The sequence below is a fragment of the Macaca mulatta genome, chromosome 10 (assembly GCF_049350105.2).
Source record: "Macaca mulatta isolate MMU2019108-1 chromosome 10, T2T-MMU8v2.0, whole genome shotgun sequence".
Classification (NCBI taxonomy): Eukaryota; Metazoa; Chordata; class Mammalia; order Primates; family Cercopithecidae; genus Macaca; species Macaca mulatta.
Window position 1 is genome coordinate 59,292,964 of NC_133415.1, and position 16,440 is coordinate 59,309,403.

The 16,440-nt window shown below is 49.4% G+C and overlaps 1 long non-coding RNA gene across 1 annotated transcript in view; it reads left to right on the top strand.

Annotated features, from left to right (window-relative positions):
• The window catches only part of LOC114670423 (uncharacterized), a 45,507-nt gene extending 30,165 nt beyond the window's left edge, over nt 1–15,342 (top strand). The window contains exons 2-3 of the long non-coding RNA XR_003720018.2: nt 11,458–11,587; nt 14,928–15,342. This is a non-coding gene — a long non-coding RNA (uncharacterized LOC114670423). The remainder of the gene's footprint in view (nt 1–11,457; nt 11,588–14,927) is intronic.
• The last annotated feature ends 1,098 nt before the right edge of the window (nt 15,343–16,440 follow it).

The following is a 16,440-nucleotide window of genomic DNA, read 5'->3' on the forward strand; positions in this document are numbered from 1 at the left end:
AATCGGGCAGCTCATGCTTAAAACCTGACTTCTCTCATGGCTTACCCTAAGGTAAGGGTTTTGAAAGGAGGGGACACAGAGGTGATGGCTGAAGTTATATATCAAGGCATGGAGGCTGTACTTCGGTTTGACCCAAAGAGGCAGGACATCTCCAAGAGTGGGCCCACAGGTCATAGGTGGATTAAAAAATTTTCTGATTTGCAATTGGTTAAAGAGGCAAAGCTTTGTCTGGAAATTTGGGATTAGAAGAAAAGAAATGTGGAGTCTGACCCATGGGCCCAGGTTGCTCAGGAAGAAATTTAGAACAAAGAACAGAGATCAAGGTTCAGTCCAAAATCCCCCTTGTCTGAGGCCTGAGCACCAGCAGATCCACTTGGTGGGGGTCTGGGTTTCTGAAAGACAGCTGAGAGACATTTGTTAAGATACTATCTTTAGCTTCTCTAGGTAACTGAACATCTCCTGACTTCCCTGGCCACCGTTTTAAGCCACTGTTACCTTCTTGTTTATCAGGTTGCTCATTTACTTCTCAGGGCTAGCTGGGTGCCTGGAATTTTCCTTGAAGGAACTCAAGATTTTCCTTTATTTCAATGCTCGGGAGGCCTGGCAGGTCCCTAAGAGGGGTCCCTGCTGCCTCTCACTTTGGTTTGTAGTTTGCTCACATGACCTGCACATGAACTTGATGAGGGTAGAGGGGAGAGAGAGAGAGAGTTAGCTCTCTGGTGTCTCTCCTTATGAGGGCACTAATCCCACCACGAGGGCCCCACCCTCATGACCTCATCTAACCCTCATTACCTCTCAAGGCCCCATCTACAGTACCATCACATTAGGGGCTAGGACTTCAACATTGGAATTCTGGGGGGACACAAACATTCCATTCTGTTCATAGTAGTCATGATGCTGATGCAGATGCAGTTGCATTTTCTACATCCTCTGGGTCTAGACTGCCTGAGTTCAAGCCTGCTTCTGCCCCTTGCAGACAGTGGGGTCTTAGACAAGTTCCTTGATCTCCCTAGGCCTCAGTTTTCCTATCTGTAAAATGGGCATGATAAAAAAATCCCTACCTTGGAATAAATAGTAAGTGCCAAATGAGGATTTGTTAAACCGTAATATCTACTTCCACAGTCTTTCACAGGTTATGAAGTTCCCTGAGACCTTACAAGTCAAGCTGGTGTTGTCCCCTCTCCTTTCCTCAGGGAAACAAGAAGTCCGGCTCTGATAACCCTTCACAGGCTGGAAGTCAGGACACCAGGAGAGTCTTCTCTGAGCTGTCACCTTGTAACGAAAAGCCTTGTCTGGAACAAGCACTCCTGTATGACTTCATAGGCTCTACATGGTTTATTGGCAGTTAAGCACATCTGTGCTGTGTGCCTGTGTGCATGCATGCACCTACACACATAGTACGCAGCACGCCCCAGTGTAACCATCTGGGGGTCTTGCAGTGCTTGTCAGGATTCCATCTGTCATCCCGATGGGCAGGGTTAAGGTTTTTGTGTGGTCTAGGCCCTTCCCTCTCTTCTCCCCTTTCTGGTTCTGTGCTGTCTTTGACTTGTGATATCCACTTATGTGTCTGGCACTGGTTTGTGGTCCTGAAGCTTGGCAGTCTCCTGTGTGCAATGCTCAAAGTGGAATTCCCAAGAACTGCACTCCTGTTACTTCTTTTTTTTTTTTTTTTTTTTTTTTTGAGACGGAGTCTTGCTCTGTCACCCAGGCTGGAGTGCAGTGGCCGGATCTCAGCTCACTGCAAGCTCCGCCTCCCGGGTTTACGCCATTCTCCTGCCTCAGCCTCCCGAGTAGCTGGGACTACAGGCGCCCGCCACCGCGCCCGGCTAGTTTTTTGTATTTTTAGTAGAGACGGGGTTTCACCGTGTTAGCCAGGATGGTCTTGATCTCCTGACCTCGTGATCCGCCCGCCTCGGCCTCCCAAAGTGCTGGGATTACAGGCTTGAGCCACTGCGCCCGGCCTCCTGTTACTTCTAATAATTTTATTTTTTGCATAAATCTGTGCCTCATGGGAGCTGCAGGGAATATGGTTCTCTGGGTGACCTCCTGCAAGTAAGCAGGATGGAGGCTGGCTGGGAGGTTTCGTTCCTCCGAGTGTCCCCTGCCCCTGCCCTGGGCCTACACACAGGTTAAGTCTGGTGTGGTTTCAGGAAGGGTATGTTACTTCCCTGGGGCTGCTGTAACAAATTACCACAAATTTAGTGGCTTAAAACAACACATTTATTTTTGTACAATTCTGGAGGGCAGAAGTTCAAAATCAGCCTCAGTGGGCTGAAGGTGCTGGCAGGGCTGGTCCTTTTGGAGGCTCTGGGGAGAAGCTGTGTCCTGGCCTGTCCCCACCCCTGTGGCTCCTGCATGCCTGAGCTCCTGGCCCCTTCCTCCATCTTTGCCGTGGCAGTGTGGTCCGCACCCTCTGCATCCTCTGTCGTCAGGCTGCCACCTCTGTCTCTGCCTTTCGTGAAGACCATTGTGGTGACCTTGAGCCCACCTGAATCATGTCCCCATCTCAGCATCCTGAACCTAACAGTATCTGCAAGGCCTTCTTTGCCATGTAAGGCAACATACTCACAGGTTCTGGGGATTAGGACGTGGATATATTTGGGGGCCACTGTTTTGTCTGCCACCAACTGGCAGGCTGTATCCCTTCCCGTGTTCAATGTGTGCAGACGCTGCACTGGGCCAGGGCTCCCTGTGGGGCCTTTGATTTAATCCTACGGCAACCCCGCGCGGTGGGCACACTCCAACCTCCAGGTTGAAGGTCACTGATAATGGATCTGAGGTGTAGGGAGGTCAGCTCCCGAAGGTTACACAGGTTCCAAGGGGTAAAGCCAGGACTCAGCGGGTGCAGCGTGGTCTGTTTTAACCGTCGGTGCCCAACTGCGTGCTCCAGCCCCTCCTCCCAGCCACCCCCACAGCACGTGCCCCTTAGTCTGCCAGAGGTAGGTTCGCTGTGCCAGGCTGCTGCCCTGCTCCTCCCTCTGGGGCCCCAAGTCGCCTGGGCCCCACGCCCACTCCTCAGGCATTCATCAGTCATCTGTGCTGCGTGACAAATGGCTACAGACACAGCAGCTTGGAGCAGCACCTGCTCACTGTCCCACAGCTCTGTAGGACAGAAGTCTGTGGCTTCAGTGGGCTTCTCTGATCTCACAAGGTGAAAGTCAAGGTGTCAGTTGGGCTGGGCTCTTGTTGGGTCCTGGGGAAGACTCTCCTTCCAGGCACGCTTAAGTGCTGGGCAGGACTCAGTTCTTGGTGACTCGGGGCCCCGTGTTAGCCAGGGGCTGCTCTCAGCCAGGCTGTCTTTAAAGCCGGTGAGGCCATGTTGGCACCGTAAGGTGTGGGATCTGGCTGACTTCATTTCTTCCACCAGTTGGAGAAAATTCTCTGCTTGTCAAGGGTTCACGTGGCTAGGTCAGGTGCAGCGGGATAATCTCTCATTTGTCATATAACCTAACAGGGTCACAGGTGCTCCATCTCATATCTCCAGGGGAAGCTCACTGGGTCGGGGGTCACGTTAGAGTTCTGCCCACTTGGCCAGTCTGTGTCCTCTAATTCATCCCATTTCAGTTCCCAGTGCTGGGCTCTTTCCCTCCACACAATTTGAAACCTGGCTGTGAAGGCCAGAGGGAAATGGCTGTGGAGAGAGAAGAGCATGTTTTCTGTGCTGGCCAGGGTAGGGGTGCAGAGAGCAGTGAGAACCAGAAAGGCTGTGGAGTTCAGAGGTAGCTTTCTGGGCATGAGGAGTGTTTTAAAGGATGATCTTAAACATTCTTTGAATTCTCTTAGAACATTTCTGTGGAATCTGGGTTTCACAATTCTTTCCATAGTATATCTAAGTCTACATTTTACCAGTTCCTCAAAATACTTTGTTGGTCCCCTGTAGAGAAAATGTTCTAGCTTTGTGACCGTGTGGGCAAACAAGCTATTTAACTGCTCTGTGGCTCAGTTTCCCCACTGGTAAAATAGGCATGATCACTGTGTCTACCTCATAAGGTTGTTAAGGGGTTAAACAGAGTGAATGCAGGCACATGCTTAGAACACAGAAGCACTTGTCAAGTGAGTAAAACCAAGTAAAACCACATGTCTACAGAAAAGGTCGCTTCAGTTTAATTATTCGGTCTAGAGTTGCAGCTGAAAAGTGTTATAAATGTATGGAATAGTGTGGATTCTTTACTGTGAAAGCAAATTAAATGTCTTTAGTGTTGGGGAATGCTTAGGTGAATCAGTAGAGAGTCAACAGTGTCAGCGAAATCATCCAAGGTGTGGCTGGCCCGAGGCAGGTGTGATGCAAAGCTCATTGGCTACTAGGGTGCAGGTGGAGGGACATGGTGCTTGGTCACTCGAAGGCACTTTGAGGGAAGGTGATGAAGGTGCTCCTCCGGCCCCACAGAGGGGAAGAAAATGTGGAGGTACAGGAAAAGAAAGACAAGGTCAAGGCCTTCAAGACGGCCCTGAGGTCATCCTGCACCCTTCCAGCTCTCCCAGGTGAACGACTTGCTCTTTCCTCTTCAGTTCACTTGGACTCCAGAATTCTTTGGGATCCTTGAATTTTTTAAAAAAAATATTTTATTTTATTCTATTTTATTTTGAGATGCAGGTCTCACTATGCTGTCTAGGCAGGCCTCAAATTCCTGGTGTCCAGATCCTCCTGCCTCAGCCTCCTAAGTAGCTGGGATTACAGGTTTCGAGCCACTTCACCTGGCCCCTTGGAGAGCATCCGATTTTTTTCAGCAGTTTATTCTGATAGTGTCACTGAAACTATGTTGCTCTAAACCACATATCGGTGTTACTTCATCATTGAGAGTTTTCTATAACCATGATTAGTGGTGGTTCGATTTGCTTTGAAAAGATTCTGGACTAAAAATTTTTTGGCTATGTTAGAAAGTGGAGGAATTATAAACATGAGTGTTTGATGAAATCAGAATTGTCATGTGTGGGTGAGTGTGTGTTTATTAGGTGTGTATATGTGTGCATATATGAGTGTATATTTGTGCCTATGTGTATATGCCTGTGTATATGTGTATGCATGTATGTATTTGTGTGTTCATGTATATGATTGCATATGTGCATATGTGTATGCATATGTGCATATGTGTATATGTTGATGTGTATGTGTGTGCATATATGGGCTTGTGTATATGTGTGTACATTTGCATAGATATGTATATATGCACATATATATGCATGCATTATATGTCTGTGTCTGTGTGTATGTGTGTGAGTGTAAACTTTGTCTCATATGTAAGTTCTTCCATCCAACTTCTCTTCAGTGTTGGATTGTCTTATTAAGGGCCTTGGTTAGTCTTATAAATCTTCATGAAAAATCTGTCCACTCAACCTTGCTCGTTTGATTAGATTATTTAATTTTTGACAATAGAGAGGGAATATCTGCCCACCAGGTTCTAATCTGAGATGAGAACCTTGAATAATCAATTGTTTGCCCTTGTTGAGAGGAAGGGCATTTGTGCAGGGTCTTTGGAGGGCAGGCAGAACCTCCTTTCTTTGGGGTGTGTTGGACTGAGTCTCTGGAATTTGGAATCTGTCTCACTTCCCAGACACCTGTGAATCTATGCTCTCTGAATTGTGCTTGGTGCTCATGACGGGCCCTGATTGCTCGTAAGGTCCATAAGAGAAATTCCATGAGACTGCCCAGGCCTGCATTTGCTTTAGAAATGCTGCCAAGGGTTTTCTGCTATGATAATCAGTGCCCCTTATGTAAGGTTCACAAGGCAAACTGCTTTCTTGCTCTGTGAGTTAGGAAAAAAATTTGCTTTTTTAAAGGAGGTGGATTATTCTACTTTTGCACAGTTAATTTTCTTTTCTTTTTTATTTATTTAAAATTTTTTGAGACAGAGTCTTACTCTGTTGCCCAGGCTGGAGTGCAGTGTTGCAATCTCAGCTCACTGCAACCTCCACCTCTGCACAATTAATTTTCTGTGTTTTTGTTTTTGCTTTTTCTGCTAGGGAGCTCAGAGTAAAATTTATGTTTCAGCTTTAGGAACTGGGTGAGACATGAAAGTGTGGCCTTCAGCCTTACCCTTAGACTGGATTTTCTATGCTGATCTGGATCTTCCATGATCTTGCATTTTAATCTTTTAGTAACGCTTTTTCATATGTGTGCTAGTCAGCTCTATCAAGCCCTCAGGGGAACAAGTCAACAGCAAATGATGAACATTTAAAAACTCTGTGATGGTTGCTTATAGGCCAGTGGAGGGCAGGGAAGAAGACACATAGGTGAGGCTTAGGGCCCACAGCTGGAGAGATGGTGGGTCATAGTGTGGACTCAAGAGCTGGGTACCTGCACCCAGGCACTCAGTGCACACAGAGGCTGAAACCAGCGGTGACTGCTCGGGTCTAGGGTAGGAGCCCCTGCTGTCACTTTGGGTCCTGCCTTTTCACAGCTCCACACACACACTGGTTGAGTCACCTGGGCACATTGCCTCACCTCTTTGAGCTTCAGTCTTCTTCTCTGCAAAATGGAACTAGTAATAGAGTTAGCTTCATAGAGGATTGTGTGTTTTAAATGAGACCAGTTTTTAGGTGTGGAACAGAGAGGCTGGCATCAAGGGCTAGCCACCACTATTATTAGTAGTAGTGGTAAAATCAGAAGGCCTGGAAATTGTGTGCAAATGGAGGGTGGGGAATACTTGAACAGAGCTTGACTTTTGAGCTTATGGTAAGTATTCCTTACTCACCAGGTGTGGGAGGCAAAATTCTAATATGGCCTTCAAGATTTCCTACTCTAATCCCCAAGACTTTGAAGATTGGATTCACTGATGCAGGTGTAATTAGGGTTACTGCTATGGTCTGAGTGTGTCCACCAAAATTCATATGTCGAAACTTAATCACCCAAGTGAGAGTATTAAGAGGTGGGGAAATGAAGTCACGAGTATAGAACCCCCATGAATAGGATTCCCGTCCTTATAAAAGAGGCTGAGGGGAGCACTGTAGGCTCGTACCCCTTTGTCTTCTGCCGTGTGAGGACACAGCATTCATTCCCCCTGGATGACACAGCAACAGGTGTCATCTCGGAAGCAGACACTAGGCCTTCCTCAGATGCCAAACCTGCTAGTGCCTTGACTTGGACTTCCCAGCCTCCAGAACTGTGAGAAAGGAATTTCTCTTCTTTACGAATCCCCAGTCTCAGGTATTGTGTTGCAGCAGCACAGGTGGACGGAGAAAGTTCCTAATCCTTTGACTTTAAAATAGCAGATTACCCAGCTGGGCTGAGCTTCACCACACACCCTTTACAGCAGAGGATATTCTTGAACTGCTGATGGAAGGGGAAGTCAGAGGGACCCATGGGTGACAGAGCTGCTCTGTCCAGGGAGCTGCTCTGTCCAGGGAGCTGCTCCTTTCCTGATGGTGATGTGGAGGGGCTCATGGGTCAGGACCTGAGAGCAGCCTTTAGGGACCAAGACTAGTCCTTGGCTGATAGACATGAGAAAACAGGGACTTCAGTCCTGGAACCACAAGGAACTGAATTTTGCCACAACCTGGATGAGACCATAAGCTGATGTTCCCTGGAGCCTCCACCTACAGTACAGCAGAGCTGACGCTGGTTCCAGCTTGTGAGAGCAAAGGCAGAGAGCCCAGCCAAGCCTGTCAGGACTTCCAAGCTGCCATGCCGCACGGTGGCAAATGGGTGTTGTTTAAAGCTGTTAAGTGTGTGGCGTTATGCAGCTACAGATGGCTAATACATCGAGCCACTTCCACATGGTACTGTACACCTTCCGGGCACCACCAAAACACCAAAACGGCTGCTGGGCAGGGGGGATGCACCACACAGTGGCTCCCCATCAGCCTCTGGAGCCTATTGGTGGCTGCTCCTTGCCTGTGGGCAGGGGATACAGTGGGTGTCCCTTGCTGCTCCAGTGATGCACTGACTGGCGGCTCTTGGGCCAGGGACTCCAGGTCGCAGATGCCACCCAGTGGGAAGAGACATGCCTGGGTGAAAGAGCATCTGGAGCCCTGTTGGTGGCTGCTCCCCACCTGTGGGCAGGGCACACGGGGTGTCCCTTGCTGCTCCAGTGATGCACTGACTGGCGGCTCTTGGGCCAGGGGCTCCAGGTCGCAGTTGCCACCTGGTGGAAAGAGACATACCTGTGCAAAAGAGCATCTGGGGGTCCGTGGGATGCACTGGGAGAAGGACGGCTTCACAAGCGCCTTCTGACTCATCAGCCACTTCTCCCTGGAGGACAAGATGTGACCCAGAAGGCTGAACAAAGGCAGCCAGCTCCAGGGATTGAAAGTCCTTGTGATCTGTCTTCAATTCAGCTTTTACTTTGATTGGTGAAGCCCTTCTGGTGAAATGTGTGAGGCTTAAACCCAAGACTGTAAACCTAATAGGAATTCGGTTCGCTTCATGAGTCAAGATAATTGTGGTTTGAAAAATGTTTTCAATATGACATTAATTTCGACCTTTACGTAAAGACTGACATAAGTGTGTTTTTAAAATGGATATTCATGCATGACACAGTTTTCATTATCACCTTATCAGATTTCCTGAGTTGCTGCAGCAGTGATAGTTCAGGTGTTTCAAATAAGCAATCACTTATTTTTATGCTCTTGCAGGGACAGGTTATGGTGATTGAATGGGATTTTCTTTTTTTTTTTTTCTCCTACGGGAGCCTCAAGAACAAAGGCCATTGGAATGGCCGTTCCCTGGCGTGGAGCCCCACAGGACTCATCAACCGTGGTTGAGGTTGGCTGAAAACAGAGCAAGAGAGGCCCTCGCCCATCTCAGGCCCTCTCCATGCCCTCTTTCTGGTTGGATCCATGAAAGGAACTGGCAGCACGTTTCTATTTCTTGGGATTTAAGATCCTTTGTGTGAAATACTTAAAAAACCAGGTTATGGTTTATCCGTAAATTCTGGCTGGATCCCACTGGCTTCCTGACACCTCATGGGCCATTTTTCCTCTCCCAGCCACTTTCCTCACCTCACCCAAGGCATGCTGACAAAGGAGCCCTGGCCAGATGCTGCCACTGCAGAATTTTAAAAAATGGATTAACCAAATAGAGTTTATAAAGTTGAGGTAGAATTCACATAACGTAACACTATTTTAACAATTTTGAAGTGTAGGAAACAGTGACTTTTAGTACATCCACAATGCTATGTGACCATCACTGTCTAACTTCAGAAAGAATCCCCACCCCACTAGCGGTGACATCCCAGTCCCGCCTCCCCTGCCACCAGGCAATCAGGAATCTGCTTTCTGTCTCTGCAGATCAGCCTATTCTGGGCATTTCACAGAACTATATCAAATAGTGTGTGTCTTTTGTGTCTGGCTTCTTTCACCGAGCACAGTGTTTTCAGGTCTGTTGTGTGGCAGCAGGAGGGATCACAGCTTCCTTCCCTTTCAGGGTTCCACAGTGTTCCGCCGTATGGATGGACCACATTACCTTATGGATGGACCACATTTGGCTTCTCCATACGCCCACCAGTGACTGCTTTCTGGGCATTATGACTAACACTGATGTGAGCATTTGTGTACGTTTTTCTTTGACTCCCTGCAGAATTTTGGTGTGGGCTGATTCTCGGGTTTCACTGGACCCGGCCTCCTCTGGTGAGTGTCTGCTAAGACTGTAATTCACTGATTGGCTATCCTGGGATTTGTTTTCCTCAGATGAGACTGGTGTTTTCTGCTGAATACAATGGATTGCTTAAAGGGTCTTGAAGGGGCATGATACTGCAATATGCACCTTCCACGGCCTGGAATCTTCCTGAGTCTTGTCTTGGTTGAGCTGCCTTCCATGTACAGGTGGGGTCTGTCTCTCTCTCTACTATGTTTTTCGAAGGATCCTCTGATGCTATTTCTGGATTTTCCTGCTGCTGTCTCTATTTCCCGAAGACCCAACTCTGTTCTCAGATTTATCAAAGCTTTGAGACCAGAGGTATTTGAGGTATGAGATCAACTCTATTAGCGACTTAGGAATTAAGATGCCAGGCCCGTTTCCTGATAATGCTCTGTTTTAGTAATCACGGCTTTGTGCCACCTTGTACTGTATACATCTGATCTTTTGCATGGATGGCATTTGCTTTCAGTAAGATTGGTTTAGGGCTGAGGTGATTGTGAGCTGCATTGGTGGAAGAGTGGCGATTGGAGGAAGATGGCGGTCCCCTGCCCCACCCAAGCTGTGGATACATCATCTCTCGACCACTGCCCCCAGGTCAGTGTAAGCTCTCTCCCTGAGAAGGGCAACCAGGGCTACGAAGAGACAGCAAGTGTGGCGCTGGAATCTTAGCAAGGAGCTGTGTGAACGATGCTGAGGAAGCGCATGTGCAGAGCACAGTTGGTCCGGATTACAGCTGGGACCTCCCGTTGGCTTACAGGGTGGAGGCTGAAGCCCACGCAGATGCCCCCAGTCACTCACGACGGCTTGCTGTTCAGGGCTCCCTGCTTTGTTCCCCGTGCCACGCCCTGCCTAATGCCAGTGCCGTGGTGCCCATGGGTTACCAATCTGCAAACATGAGTGACATGGCTCAGCAAAACCTTCTCTCGACGTCCATGGAAAGCGCGGGGCCGCTGAGCGCGACCCAGAGAACCGCAGAGTGTGTGTCTCAAGCTCTCTGGGCACATGAGTCCACTAGGTGGGTTTTTGGGTACCACTGGCTGCCCTTTTTCATGGCTATTTTTTCTGGGCATTTCTCTTTAAAATGTTGACCAACATGAATTGTTAAATTGTTGAGTTTAGGTGCATAAAATGTATATATAATGGAATTTGTCAGCTTTTCAAGAGGCAGCATAGAGTCTCTGATCCTCCAGTGGCATCCCCACTTCCCTGTGGGGTGTCTGCAGTTCCAGAGAGTCATGGAGCTTGCACTCTTGCTTATTTGAGCAGTTCAAGGCCTTTGACCCCAATTTTTTGCTTGTCTTATCCAGCAGAGTCTCATGCACGGTCACTTTTATTTCTCAACACACTTCCCTGCTCATTTGTTGGTTCCTTTAACAGAACTTCAAGAGATCCTAGAATCAAGATGGTGCCATGATCAGGGAGCAACCAAATAACCTTTGCAAATCTCTCTCTAAAGACACACACACACGCAAATACATTCATATGTGCATGTGTATGTACACACAGATTGAGTGTCCCTTATCTGAAATGCTTGGGACCAGGAGTGTTCGGGATTTCCAGTGTTTTCGGATTTTGGAATATGCACATACAGGTAATGAGCTGTCTTAGGGGATGAGACCCACTCACGCCTAAACACAAAACTCACTTATGTTTCAGATATACCTTAAAACACAGCCTGAAGGTAATTTTATATAATGTTTTAAATAATTTTGTGCATGAAACAACATTTTGACTGCAATCTATCACATGAGGTCAGGTGTGGAATTTTCAGTGTCTTGTTGACAGTAACGAAATTTTGGAATTTGGAGCATTTCAGATTTCAGATTTTCAGATTAGAAGTGATCAATCTGTCTATGTAAGTGTGTTTGTTCATTTACTTTCAGCCCCGTCTGAAGATATTGGAAAGGAGGAGAAGAAAGAGGAAAGCAGAGAAGATCGCCTCGCAGAGGCCAGGCTGCAGCCTGGGCTCCGTGCACCTCTGCCTGCTGACGGGATCCACCTCAGGTCAAGAAGGTGCTGGCTCACCCTTCCCTCAAGATTTTAGAGATCCCAGTGCATGTCCTGGAAATCCTTTAAAATTCAAAGAAAACAAGCAAAGCTCTGGCTAATTAAATGTTTTCTGCTTACCGTCGTTAACATATTAATGCGACAGGCTAAATGTATTACTCAGTGGTGCAGAAGCTCTTAGGTCTGTGCACCCCTTTTTGAGAGGATTTCTCCATGTGGCATCCGTGTTTACAGTGCACTGGCTTTCTGTTCATAGGGCTTTTACGTGGGGGCGATGGCATGGCAGAAAGCATCCCCAGGGTGAGAAGGGGATGGGGAGGTCCACATTGCAGTTCAGACCCCCTGGACATCTGCCTTTGAGATAGCCACGTCCCTGAGCCTTTCCTTTCAAAGGATGGTGGGTCAGTTTCTAATGTTCCCATTTTGACCTCTCAGACTCAGGGACTGGGGCTAGAGCACAGGTCCTCTCGTTGAGGTCACTGTAGCGCTTCAGCGGCATCAGCACTCTTGCTTTCTTTTGCACATCCTTGGTTTTCAGTTATTATGGGTACACAGCGAGCCACCCCAAAATTAGTACAACAATAGCCATTTTGCTGTGTTCATGGATTCTGTGGGTAAGGAATTGGGAAGGAGCCCAGGGTGTGGTGCGTCAGTTGGGAAGATTTGAGTTGATAGTAGGTTTGCTCACTCCTGTGTCTGTGGCGCACGTGGCCTCTGTGTGGCTGGGCTTCCTTGCAGCATGGCATCCTGAGCCGCCTTCCACGGGGGCTTGCTCAGGGCTCCCAGCACAAGTGTTCCAGCCAACAGGGTGGATTCCACAGCACCTTTTCTGGCCCAGTCTCTGCCACATTGAATCATCTGTACCTGGCGAGGTCCTGACTTCCTTTCTGCCAGATCCTTCTCTGGTCCTCAAGGTCCCTTACTGTTTTTGCCCCTGGTTACAACCTCCTGTGTACCTGTCCTGGAGTGTTGTGGTTAGGAGTGTGGTCTCGGGCGCAGACTGAAATACACTGCTGTGTGCAGTAGGAACCTTGGCTGCTGCCCTGTGTTCATGGCAAGCACTTCAGAGCTGAGCCTGGTGTGAGGCGAGTCCTCCATCAACGGCCTTGACTTTTCTTTCCCAGACTAAAGTGCAGGTTCCTTCAGGGAAGCTCTCTCTTGGTCATCTCTGCCTGGCATTTCCTGCAGGACTTGGCAAGTACTGCATTCCCTCTGCTTGGGCGGTCTGCGCTGGGTCTGTCTCCTGTTCTGTAAGTCTCACAAATTCACCCTCTCAGAGCAGCCGTCTCTGCCTGTCCCCTGCTAGGAGCTGTGGTGACCTCTACTCATCTTGTTTCCTTTTGTTCATGACACTAGCTCTAATGAAAATGTTTCATCCCCTCTTTGTTTCTGTTAGACCAGGATATGAACCCCACCAGAGCCAGATCTGGGCCTGTCTCCTTCCCTGCTATTCAGTGCCTACAAGAGGGTCTGGGTCAAAAATGAATGGAGAGGAGGAAGGGAGGGGTAAAAAGATCGACTTCAGGAAGATTTCAGAAACACGGTGCTGAGAATAGTAGGGTCATGTACCAGGGTGGGATTTACTTCCTTTTTATACACTTAAAAATCTCAAAGACATCCATTCAGCTTTCAGTTTAGGTGAAATCTATTCGTAATAAAAATAAAATGATATCTCAACGACAACTTAATTTTGAGTAAAAATATTTTCTGGAGGGCAGGGGGCTCTAAATACAAAGAAGCAAAGAAGCGCGTCACCTCTCCCCAGTGGGGCTCATGGCCCTTGATGGAGCCACCTGGAGCCCAGGCACTTTGCGGTTTATTCCTGGGTCGCCTCCACCTCCGTCCCTCAGTTATGGGGCTGTGATGGTCCACAGCAAGCCCCCATTCTTGCTGCTCCACTGGTGTGATTTTCTTGGGACCGAAATGGGGAGAGGACAGGATTGTGTGTTTTGCGAAAGCACAGCGTTGGACGTTCATTGGTGTTCCTCTGTGCTTCCATGACTTGAGGGCAACCATCTAGCAGTTTACAGGGGTTCTGAATAAATTCCAGGGACCTGGAAATTATTGGATTTATTTTATTTTAAGCAGAAACATTTTATGTTTAGTGTGGTAACGGCGTGCTCCACTTAGTGTGGTCATGCCTAGCTCTCTTGTTTTGTGTCCACTTTGGAGTCTGGCTCTGGGCAAGCACTCAAATGCTCATAGGAATCCCACGGCTCAGGGCATCCTCTGAACCCCAGGGCCTCTAAAGGGGGAACAGCAACGTGGGAATGTGGGTGGGGACAGCGAGTGAGGGGCCGGGTGCAGGGTGACGGCAGGTGTAGGTTCTGCACGATGCACACTGCACTGCATGGGGCACTGTGCGTTCCCCAGCAGAGCACAATGATGCCGCAGAGTGTGAAGTCACAGGTCTCCGCACTCAGCGGGGAGCGGAGGTGCTTGGGTTTGAGAACCGGGGGGGAGCAGGCAGCTTGGGGCCAGCAGATCCACCCCTCTGCTCTTGGGGAGCTTTTGGCGGTCTGCTGGGTGAGGGCGTGGTGGTCACTGGTGGGTTCACGTGATTCCCCGTCATTCTGTCCCTATGGCCCCGCCCTCCCTGACTGTGCCGTCAGTGGTCAGTGTACCTCCGTGCCCTCTGTGGTTGAACGTTAGTCATGATCACAGGACTTTAATGATCTTATTGAGTACCCAGTGCCGGCCTCAATTTTTACTTGGAGAATGTGGGGTTTACATGACAAAATATTACTCATGCACGCATGCTGACTGCCTGAATTAGGGGCTCTTGGGCTTAGCTGCTGGTTGGAGTCATCCGGGAGCTTCAGGAAGCTCCAAGGCCAGGCCCTCCCTCCCAGAGGTGGGGCTGAACAGACCTGGGGTGCAACCTGGGCTCTGGGGCTCAGGAGCTGCTGGAGGCTGAGGGGAGCCAGCAGGGCACCTGTGGGGTTCTCTGGGTGGTCCAGCGGAAGCTAATGCTGGGCTCTGGAGAGGGGAGTGAGCAGCAGTGCGGAGTTCAAACCCTCATCACAGACCTGGCTGCTCAGGGCGGCATGACCTTTTGGAAGAGTATGTGGGCGAGAAATTGGATGATTTATCTAAAATAGATGCCAGCATGGTGTGAGTGGGTGACTTTGTTTAGATGTAACTGTGCATAGATTAGGCTGTTTGGATGTGTTTAATTATGGCATGTGATGGCGCCACTTCACCAATCATTTGTATTAAATGTCCTCAAGCCTAGTTTGAGACTTTAGGTCAAGTTAAAACTGTTTTATCTGTCAGCACCTGGGAGACTCGGGAAGGACTGTCACTGCAGGACCAATCCTAACTCTCCCTATCATGTGCATCACAGGATGTCAAGCTGTTCTGCAGAAGTAGCAGAGCCGAAGCTGCAGTCATATGACCTGGGCATGTGGAGAGCAGGAAACCGTCACCTCAGTAACACTTAGAACCAACGTTTCCTCCCTGAGGAATCAAAAAGCCTGGGCATCACTGGAAGCTGAACATGGGAACCCTTTCAGAAACGAGCGGTCTGTTATCCAGGAAGAGCCAGTGCTGAAGTCCACCATTCCGCGCCTTACCGTAAATAACCACGTTTAAAGCTGTCCCATCGAAATCCGCCCCACCAGTGCGTCTGCATACCAACCTGCCCTCCCCAGCCCGTTAGAGTCTCACCTGACCTAATACTGGGGATTCAGATCTGAGCCCTGCCTCCTGTCTCCTTGCTGGTTGGCCTTGCAATAAAGCCTTTTCTTTTCTCAAAAGTAGGAGCTATAATATTGGCTTCCATGTGCAGTGAACCCACTGCATTACTCAGAGGCTGTGTGGGCACACGGCGGGATGGTGTGGGGCCAGGCAGGGGCATCGCAGACCCAAGGACTGGCAGTTTCCTTCAATGCGGGATCACCGTGAGCAGTTGTGGGTGATGCAAGGAAGAGCTCTGAAAACCACCAGGTCAGTGTGGCATTGGGCACCTTGGCTGTCAGGGATGGTCTGACATGACCCCGCCCTGGTCCTGGGCTGAGATCACTGTCCTTGCAGTGTCCTGTGCTCTGCTCCATCTTGGCACTTTTTTGTGTGTGATGAGGAATGAGCCCACATGTCCATTATTATTTTCCTACTTCTGGCCACCCTTAGGAGAAGCTCCAGGCCACCCACATTCTGCCTCTGCTTCCAGGCCTCCATCATGGATGCCGCTCAGTTCCCGTGGATTCTCCAGTGCCCCCCTGCAATGCCCCTGCATCTGCCCACAGTGTCATATTCACCTGCTGGAGGAGGGGACCAAGGGGATGAGGCCCAGGGGGGTGACGTGTCCATGCTCCTGCTTTTCAGGAGGCATGGCTGGGGTACTGGCAACGCAGCCTCCCTGCTGCTCCATGTCTCCATGTCCCTCCCAAGCCGCTAGGCCGTACATGTGGGTGGAACAGGTTGGTGACCACACAGCGCTCAGCACGGGGCCACGCAGGTTCCGACGACCTTCAGTCAGTCTCAATCCATTTCTCCTCAGCCCCCTCCCTGGGCAGAGGGAACGAAAGCATTGAAATCACTGCCACTTTTAGCCACTTGAAGTTGGAGGGAACTTGTTTTCCCTTGGAGGCACTGGGTAACTTCCCACCCTGGGGAGAGTGTGGGTAATGACTGTGCTAAAGAACACGTGACCTTCCTAGGAAACAAGGCAAGAGCCGGGAGGGGCTCTGTGGGGTCTGTGGGACTTCAGGGGCTGAGGAAAGGTCTTGAAACTGGAAAGGTGTCTGGTGAGCACGAGAGCTTCTCAGGGAGTCTGGGCCATTCATCCTGACAACAGAGGCAGGTGGAGAAGGGAAGGTGCCTGCCCACTTTGCCGGGTTCCTCTGGTGGCCGAACGT